Here is a 9,221-nt window from a genome sequence, read left to right on the forward strand (position 1 = left end):
AGAAGCATACGGGAGTGCCGAGCCAACTCCGCTGGGCAGGGTTCGGGGGAAGCGACGAAGAACATTCAAGGGACAGCCCGAGGCGTGAGGTGCTTCGGGCGATAATCGAACAGCCGCACCGTCTAGATTAAGCAACCCGCACAGCAAAACCAACACCGCGTCGGGCACCGTCTTGCGTCGACCATAGACGTAAGGCGAGCACGCCGCGGGTGCACAAGGCACAACTCGACCACGCCATGCTCCCTAGGTGGTGCCCAGATGGGGCGTGCATGGACGTGTTTCCCTTCTTGGTCCTTTGGTGATCGGGGTGTGCGGCAGCCCGACGCCCGTGCTCGACCTTGGACCCGGGGCGGGGGACCCCGACGGCACACCACAACCACAACGGGCTTGCTAGTGTGCCTAGGGGATGGCAAGGCATCGTGCATCTTGCTGGCATTGCGCCCAGCAAGCCTTTGGGCAACTCGAGTTTCGGCAGCACGACACCCCTCCCCCCTATAATAGGCTGCCGAGCCATTACCAAAGTGCCACGGGTAGACATCCTTTTCCGTGAGGAGACATACCAAAGGAAACTGCTCTAGAGGTCGAATTTTGACGCCGTTTTTTGCGACAATCTCTAGAAAAATAAGATCTTTCCATCCACCAAATTTGGTGAATTTACACCGTGTGGATTTTTTTTGCCGATTTTTTTCCCACCCGAAAAGCAGGAAATTCAAAAAAAATGAAAAACGGAGCAAAAGTGCGATTTTTGACCTGGATTTTTTTGTGCAGCCTTTAAATAATATTACCAAGGTTCCCTCAAAATTTCAGGAAAATTGCACGAGCCAATTGTGAGATATGAAAATTTGCCCCCTCCGTTGCAACGGTCGGTGCCTCCGTTGCAACGGCGGGTGCCTCCGATGCAACGCTCCCTGCCAACGATGCACCAACCCAGCCTCCGTTGCAACGCTCCCAGCGTCCGTTGCACCGCGCCCAGCATCCGTTGCAACGGCGGGTGCCTCCGATGCAACGCTCCCAGCCAACGATGCACCGCGCCCAGCATGCGTTGCAACGCGCCCAGCGTCCGTTGCACCGCGCCCAGCATCCGTTGCAACGGCGGGTGCCTCCGATGCAACGCTCCCAGCCAACGATGCACCGCGCCCAGCATGCGTTGCAACGCGCCCAGCGTCCGTTGCACCGCGCCCAGCATCCGTTGCAACGGCGGGTGCCTCCGATGCAACGCTCCCAGCCAACGATGCACCGCGCCCAGCATGCGTTGCAACGCGCCCAGCGTCCGTTGCACCGCGCCCAGCATCCGTTGCAACGGCGGGTGCCTCCGATGCAACGCTCCCAGCCAACGATGCACCGCGCCCAGCATCGTTGCAACGCGCCCAGCGTCCGTTGCACCGCGCCCAGCATCCGTTGCAACGGCCCCAGCCAACGCTGCACCGCGCCCTGCCTCCGGTGCAACGGCCACGGCCAACGTTGCATGGCGCCCTGCCTCCGTTGCAACGACCGCAGCCAACGTTGCAACGCGTCCGGCATCCGTTGCAACGGCCCAGCAATCGTTGCAACGCGCCCAGCGTCCGTTGCACCGCGCCCAGCATCCGGTGCAACGGCCCCCAGCCAACGTTGCAACGCGACCTGCCTCCGTTGCAACGGCGGGTGCCTCCGATGCAACGCTCCCAGCCAACGATGCACCGCGCCCAGCATGCGTTGCAACGCGCCCAGCGTCCGTTGCACCGCGCCCAGCATCCGTTGCAACGGCGGGTGCCTCGATGCAACGCTCCCAGCCAACGATGCACCGCGCCCAGCATGCGTTGCAACGCGCCCAGCGTCCGTTGCACCGCGCCCAGCATCCGTTGCAACGGCCCCCAGCCAACGTGCAACGCGACCCGCCTCCGTTGCAACCCCCTCGGCCAAGGTTGCAACGCGCCCGGTCAAGGTTGCAACGCGTCGGCATCCGTTGCAACGCCGCCCGGCCAACGCTGCATCTCGCCCGGCATCTGTTGCACCGCCCCCAGCCAACGCTGTAACGCGACCTGCCTCCGTTGCAACGCGCCCAGCCAACGTTGCACTCGCCCGGCATCCGTTGCAACGCGACCTGCCTCCGTTGCAACGCCCCCAGCCAACGTTGCAACGCCACCTGCCTCGCAGGGTGCCTGTCACCCTTTCCCGGGCGCGTCTTTCTACGTGGACCACGTGCCGAGTCTAGGCGTGGCCCGACCTCGGCGGGTGCCAGCTCTCCCTCGGGTCACGTCCTTCCCCGGTTGACCGCGTACCGGGTCTTGCTGCCTATGGGGGGACCAGGCATCGAGCGTAGTGCTGGCATTGCGCCCAGCAATCCTTCGGCCAGGTCGAGTCTGAGCAACTGGGGACGCCTCCCTATAATAGGCTGCCGAGCCGTTACAGAAGTTAAGCCGGTTGAGGTCGGTTTTGCCGTTCGGGGATCCGTTTGCGTTCTATACGGCCCATTCTTCCCCCGGGGGCCGTAGGGGGGGCGGGGGAGGGCGACCCGCCCCAAAGAGGAAAGGTCATTTTTGACGGGATATTTTTTCGCGCAGCCTTTAAAAAGTATTCTTGACGCCCCGACAAAACTTCAGGCAAAACTCGCGAGCCAACGGTGATGTGTGGAAATTTGGGTCCTCCGTTGCAATCGCTGGGGACAGGCCACGTGCCTGTTCTGTCCGACATGCTCAGCGAAACTCCTGTAGGGGTCGAATTTCGACGCAGTTTTTCCCAAGCACCTTTCGAATAAACGAGATCATTGCGTCGACGAAATTGGCCAAGGCACACATGCTGGCCGTCCACACCTGGGCAGGTGCCCGTGCAGGCCGGGTCTATGCCTAGCCCGGGGGGTCGTTGCCCGGTCTCCGTTTCACGGGCCTTGGCCTGCCTCGAAAAACCCCGCTTCTCCTGGGGAATATTTATGGCCTCGAGCCGAGAACTTTTTAACTTGCGAAATTTTCAAGGGAGGGACGAATCGAAGCGACAAGGGCTGAATCTCAGTGGATCGTGGCAGCAAGGCCACTCTGCCACTTACAATACCCCGTCGCGTATTAATCGTTGCAAGATCTACCGTCGTCGAACTTGATACGTAAAAATAGAATTCACGTATTACCGGCAAGTATACCGGGTCGTATCAAGTAATAAAACTCACTAAGAGTGAGGTCGATCCCACGGAGATTGGTAGATTAAGCAACTTTAGTTAATGGTAATTTAGTCAAGCAAACATGGTTTTGATTTCATGAGCATTTTGATTTTTGAACATAATTGCAAGAATTTAAATGGCAAAGAATGTAAAGAACTAGAAGAGAGAAATGAAATAAAGTAAATAGCGGAAACTTAAATTGCAAGAAACTTAAATGACATCAAAAGTAAATTGCAAGAATATAAAGTGCTGAATTCTAAAGAGCAGAAGAGTAAATAGCAAGAATAAAGAACAGAATGTAAATGACAAGAATAATAAATTGCAAGAATGTATAAGGGAATTGGGCAATGGGTTTCAAACACTAAGAACAAAGAAATGAGAATTAATGATAGAGAGGATCATTAGGGATCAGAGATGTTAGTTTTCATCAATTGATGTTAGTCAAATCTTCCTCAATCATGGGTATAGATCCATGGCAAATGGGTGATTGAATCCCAATCTCTTGGTGATTCAATCTCTCTCAACATAGCCAATTGCCACTCTCGTGATCTAATTGTTCATGAGAAGAGATGAAGCTCAATTTTAATCCAGCCACACAATTTCCAAAATCTCAACCAAGGAGAGTTACATCTCACATACTAACCAAGGTATATTGATTGAGGAAATCATGAAAGGATGAACTCTAAACTGAATTATGTGGCTCATTCATCAAATTCACCACATAATTCATATAGATTAACCCCTCTCTCGATGGTGGTTGAATCTTTGAAGAACAAGAGTTCCCTCTTTAGATCAACCACTAAAATTGAGAAAGAGAAGATGGGTTCACCAATTCATTCCAACCAACAGAGCTCCTCCCCCTAATGAAAGTGGGGTTTAGTGAATCATAGCTCCAATCTCAACAACAATTGCCATCAACCAAAATTAAACTAAGTGCAAAGAAAGATGAAGAAGAATAGTGAAATGCTTAAAGATTAAGAAAATGAAGAAGAGAAGTTCCAAGATGAACCAAGATTAGCTCTCTGGGTCTCCTCTCGGAAGTACCAAAAGAGTTCTCAAATACAAGTGCTAAAAAGTGTAAAAATGTCTAAGTGTCTAAAATCAAGTAAAAGTCCCCCCAAGTACAAACTCAATCTCTATTTATACTAGTCCTAAAACTCTTTCAAAGATCTTCAAGTGGGCTAGCAATGTGGGCTTTCTCATTGTTGCATTCTTGGTTCCATTGAAGAAGTTTGGCCTTTGTGATGAATAGGGAAGTAGAGCAAGTTGCATCAATTCTGGCCCATTGAGGGCGTTGTTGGCAATAACTCCAGGCATAATGCACGTTGGCAACGTGCATGGCATTTTCCTGGGAGTGAGCTTTGAGACTTGGGCGTTGCTAGCCCAAGTTATTGCAAACAACGTGCTACTCCTCTTCTTGGCTCTATTTCATGCTATATGTAGCCCAGAATTTGAGTGTCAATCCTCTGCTTCCATATGGACTATCATACATCATTGGAAAGCTCTTGATGTCTTCTTTCCAAAGCCACTGGAATCACCTCATTTGGACTTTCCTAGCTCAAGTTATGCTTCCTCAAAGAAGGTAAGGTTAAGCTGCCAAGTTGTTGCCAAAAACGCACCTTCAATCCCAAGTTGGCAACGTGCTCGTGCCTAGCCTCCCAAGGCAGGGCTTGGGGCTGGCGTTGTTGCAAAACACGCCCCCTTAATGCACGTTGGCAACGTGCTCGTGCCCCCCCTCCAGGCTCATCTCTAGCTCCTTGAATTTCACTTCATGTTCTTGTTTTTAGGGTCTAAAGATGACTCTGGTTTGGCTTCAATTTTGTGCTCCACCATAGACTATTATATATGGTTGGAAAGCTCTGAATGTCAGCTTTCCAACGCAACTGGAAGCACTCAATTTGGATCTCTGTAGCTCAAGATATCTTCCATTGAAGTGGACATGGTCAGGCTGCCTTGTTGGAGTTGTTGTGAACAACGCCCCATATATTCCAAGTTAGCAACGTGCATTACAATTTCCTGGCGTTGTTGATGAACACTCCTTCTCTTCACACGTTGGCAACGTGCTCGAGCCTTTCTCAAGGCTCCAAGTTTGCTTCCTGGCGTTGGCAACGTGCATACCAAGGCTAATGGGCGTTGGCAACGTGCATGGTGCCTTTCCTGGCGTTGGCAACTTGCATGGTGCTTTCTGGCGTTAGCAACTTGAATGGTGCCTCTCCCTGGCGTTAGCAATGTGAATGGTGAGCTTGGCGTTGGCAACTTGAGCTTGGGTTGGCACTGGTTGGCCAATGCTAGCGTTGCGTTGGCAACCGCTCTTTCTCCATGGCTTTTGTGCTTGTTGTGTGGCGTTGGCAACGCCTCTAGTTGGCAACGCCAGCTCCTTTTCTTCCAGGGCCAAGCTTGATTGTTGGCTTGTTAGCCTGCGTTGTCCTCAACGCCCCTCATCTCTAGGCTGCAACGTGCTCGAGCTCCACATCCCCAAGTTCTTGGTGGCGTTGGCAACGCCCTCAAGTTGGCAACGCCAGCTCTTCCGGGCCAAGTTCCTTGTGTGTGGGCGTTGGCCGTTTAGAGTGGCAACGCCCTTCTCCAGGCCAAGTCTTGTGTGTGGGCGTTGGCAACTGGTTCTAGAGTTGGCAACGCCAGCTCTTCCTCCAGGGCCAAGCTCCTTGCTTGTGTGGACGTTGCCTTCAACAACTCAGCCTATTCTTCAAGTTGGCAACGCCAACTTTGCTTCCAAGGCTGCCTGGTGTTATCCTCAACAACGCCCTCTATTCTCCAAGTTGGCAACGCCAACTCCTTCTTGCCCAGCTTGCATCCTTCTTGCTTCCATGCTTCCTTGTTTCATCACCTATCATCAACAAAGGAAATAGCTTCAAAGTCTTACCAATTCATGCACAAATTCCATGAGATTCATTCATACTCATTCATGTATATATTCTTTAAATCATTTGCATGAATTTGGCTAGAATCAACATGTTCCTTAGTATTCTCATGCATGAAAACAAACTCATAAAAGGACTTGTTTATTTAGAGAAAATGAGTGAAATCAAGCTAAAATCAACTAAACTAACTAGCTAATATATCAAATATGCAATTGCATCACAACACCAAACTTAAAGTGTTGCTTGTCCTCAAGCAAAATATAAAAGCTTTGTCTCAAGAGTCTAAGATGTAAGACTTGAATGTTCTACCAGAGAGTACTTTTTCATTGAGCATGTCATCCTCACTTGTGTGGTCATTAATTTATTGTAATTGAACACAGCTACTCAACTTTCTCAATTAAGATGCTTGCTTCAATACTAAATTGGTTAACTTCACTAGACCTTTTCTATATCACAGCACATGATCCTTGAACCATTCTTTGCTTGATGCTTTTCTCCTCTTTTTTTTTATATTCCTTTCATTTCAAACAAGCTCGAAATCTTGTCTTAAGGCGGCTCTTTAGCATAAGTTTTCAATCAACAATCCCAAACCAGTTGGTTCAAGTTGTTAAGTGTTGAGACACTCTTAAAGATTTACTAACTCAAGCCTCTCTCCTTAACACATTCAATCACAGGCATATAACATTGAAATTTTATTTGGATAGTGGTGTCCAGCACCTCTTTGGGTTGCTAAATGTTCTGTTATAGAGCTACTCTTGATTGTGAGTTTTCAATCGATAATCCCGAGTTAGTTAACTCAAGTTATCGGGTGATGAAGCACCCCTCGGATTTACTAGCCCAAGTATGTCTCTTAACATCAATCACCACAGACACATATCCAAATTTGTCATTGATGCCTAGCCTTTCATTCTTTGTTTTGTGTTTTCTTTATTGTCAAGGTTATTTGTGCTTTTACTTATAAGGTCTTTGTGATCCTCAACCAAACTAGTCTTGTATAAACAAGCATTCTTTTGATTTCTTGACCTTGTTCTTTCACAATAAAAGACTAGCACTTTTCTTATGGGACAACATGATCCTTCTTAAGCTAGATTTCTCTCTGTTCTTGCTCAAACTACATCTTTTATTCCATGACAAGTAAAAGTACTTAAGACAAGCAACCATTCCAAACTGTGAGTGGTGATGCATGGAATGGATAACATAAAAGAAAATGCTTCAAAAGAAAAAAAATGCATCTTAGAAGGTATACCATATTTCAGACATACATCTTCTTTATTTAATAAACATAAAGACAAACAAAGGAACTTCACCACCTTTAGTCTTCATGTCCCTTTTCCTTGCTTGATTCTCCTTGCTTTCCTTTGCCCTTTGGATCTTCTTTCTTTTTCTTTCTCAACTCTCCTTGTTGCTTTGTTGTTGCATCTCCCTTTGGATCTTCTTTCTTTTTGCTTCTCGTTCTCCTTGTTGTTGTGTCGTTGCATCCCTCTCTTCTCTTTGCCACACTCCTTGGCTTATCATTGTCTCATTTAGCCTTTGTTGATTAAATCTCACCCTTGCAAGTTCCTGCTCTTCAAATATCTTGCGAGCTTCATTAAAGGTTTTAATTTGTGGGTTGAGTAATGGGGGTGTGGAGCAGAGGTAACTGAGCTTTTCTTGGGTGCATATATCATAGTCAAGTCTGTCCTTGTGCCTGGCTTCCCTGAACATTCTGCTTTCATTGAAATCTTTGTGAATGCATTATGTCTGGCATCCAATCTATGGAGAAGTTCTCTTTGCTGAGCTTGCTCTATCCTTAGTTGAGCTTGTTCTTGTATTACTTTCTCCATGGCTCTTTCATGCTCCATAGTTGAATTGTTGATGGCTTCCTGCATCTTGGCATATTGTTCTTGTTGTAACTCCATCATGTGTGCTTGGTACTCATTTTGTTGGTTCATCCATTGAACTTGAACCCCTCTTTGTTGATCCATCAATTGCCAAAGGTCCCTTTGTTGTTGAGCTTGTTCCTCTTGGCTTCTTTGAATTTGTGAATATTGCCCAGAAATTCCTTCCAAGGCGGCTTGGAGTTGGTTCATGTTCAAGGTATGAGGTTCTTCCATTTCTTGAGGCTCCTCCTCTTGTCTTGCTTCTTTCCTTTTCTTCCTTCTTGCTAAAGGTTGCCTTTCCAATTGGGTTGTAGTGATGAATTCCAACCTTTCTCGAGTAAGAGGTTTTCCAACAGAGACCAAATCAGTTTCTCCAAATTCTTCCAGAGGCACTCCAGCTTCTTCACATAGGCGCAGAATGGTACTAGGATATCCTAGCCAGCTGTCCTGTTTGACTTTTGAGCTATGTCAATGATGTTCTTGGCTATAATGTCTCCAACATTGATTTCTCCTCCTTTCATTATACAATGGATCATTATTGCTCTATTCACCGTTACCTCAGAATTATTTGAAGTGGACATCAATGATCTCCTCACTATGTCATGCCATCCTTTTGCTTGAGGTATGAGATCACCTCTCCGAAGTTGAGTGGTTGTCCATGTGAATCCAACACCCAATCCGTGCCTATTCTGCATAAGTCACTCACCACATCCACATATCTTGGGTTATTTTCAACCCTTTCTTCATAGCTAGCTCGTTTGAACTGTTTTGCTTGACCTTTAGCACCTGTTGATGGTGTCCGGGCTAAAATCAACATCACACCTCTTACATAACTCATGTATGGTTCTTCATCATCATATTCTCTTATCACATTAGTGTAGAACTCATGGATGAGAAGCATGCCACTTCTTGAGGTTGGTCACAGAGAAGCTCCCATCCCCTTTTTCTGATTATTTTTTGTATCTCAGGGTATTCATCTTTCTTTAGCTTGAAGGTAACTCTGGCACAACATCTTTGCTTGACATCCAACTAAAGATCCGCTCATTGTGTTTGGATTTGAATCTTCTTTGATCAAATTCATCTTCTCTCCTATCCCTTGATGATGAGGCCATTGAGATTCACTTGCAAGGTTGAATCTCCCACACCAAACTTAGATGAATGCTTGTCCTCAAGCACAAGGAAAATGTTGTGAATGGAGAGATATGGTAAACGTGACTTAGGAAAATGATGGTGAGGAGGTGAGTGTTTCGGTTATGTGAGTGTGTGCTTCATGAGTTTTGTTGGGTAAGATGAGGTAAGGTAGAATTTGTGAACATGGATAGGTTGGAGTTGAGTATGATTGGTGTGAAATGTATG

The sequence above is a fragment of the Arachis hypogaea genome, unplaced genomic scaffold (genome assembly GCF_003086295.3).
Source record: "Arachis hypogaea cultivar Tifrunner unplaced genomic scaffold, arahy.Tifrunner.gnm2.J5K5 arahy.Tifrunner.gnm2.scaffold_27, whole genome shotgun sequence".
Taxonomy (NCBI): Eukaryota; Viridiplantae; Streptophyta; class Magnoliopsida; order Fabales; family Fabaceae; genus Arachis; species Arachis hypogaea.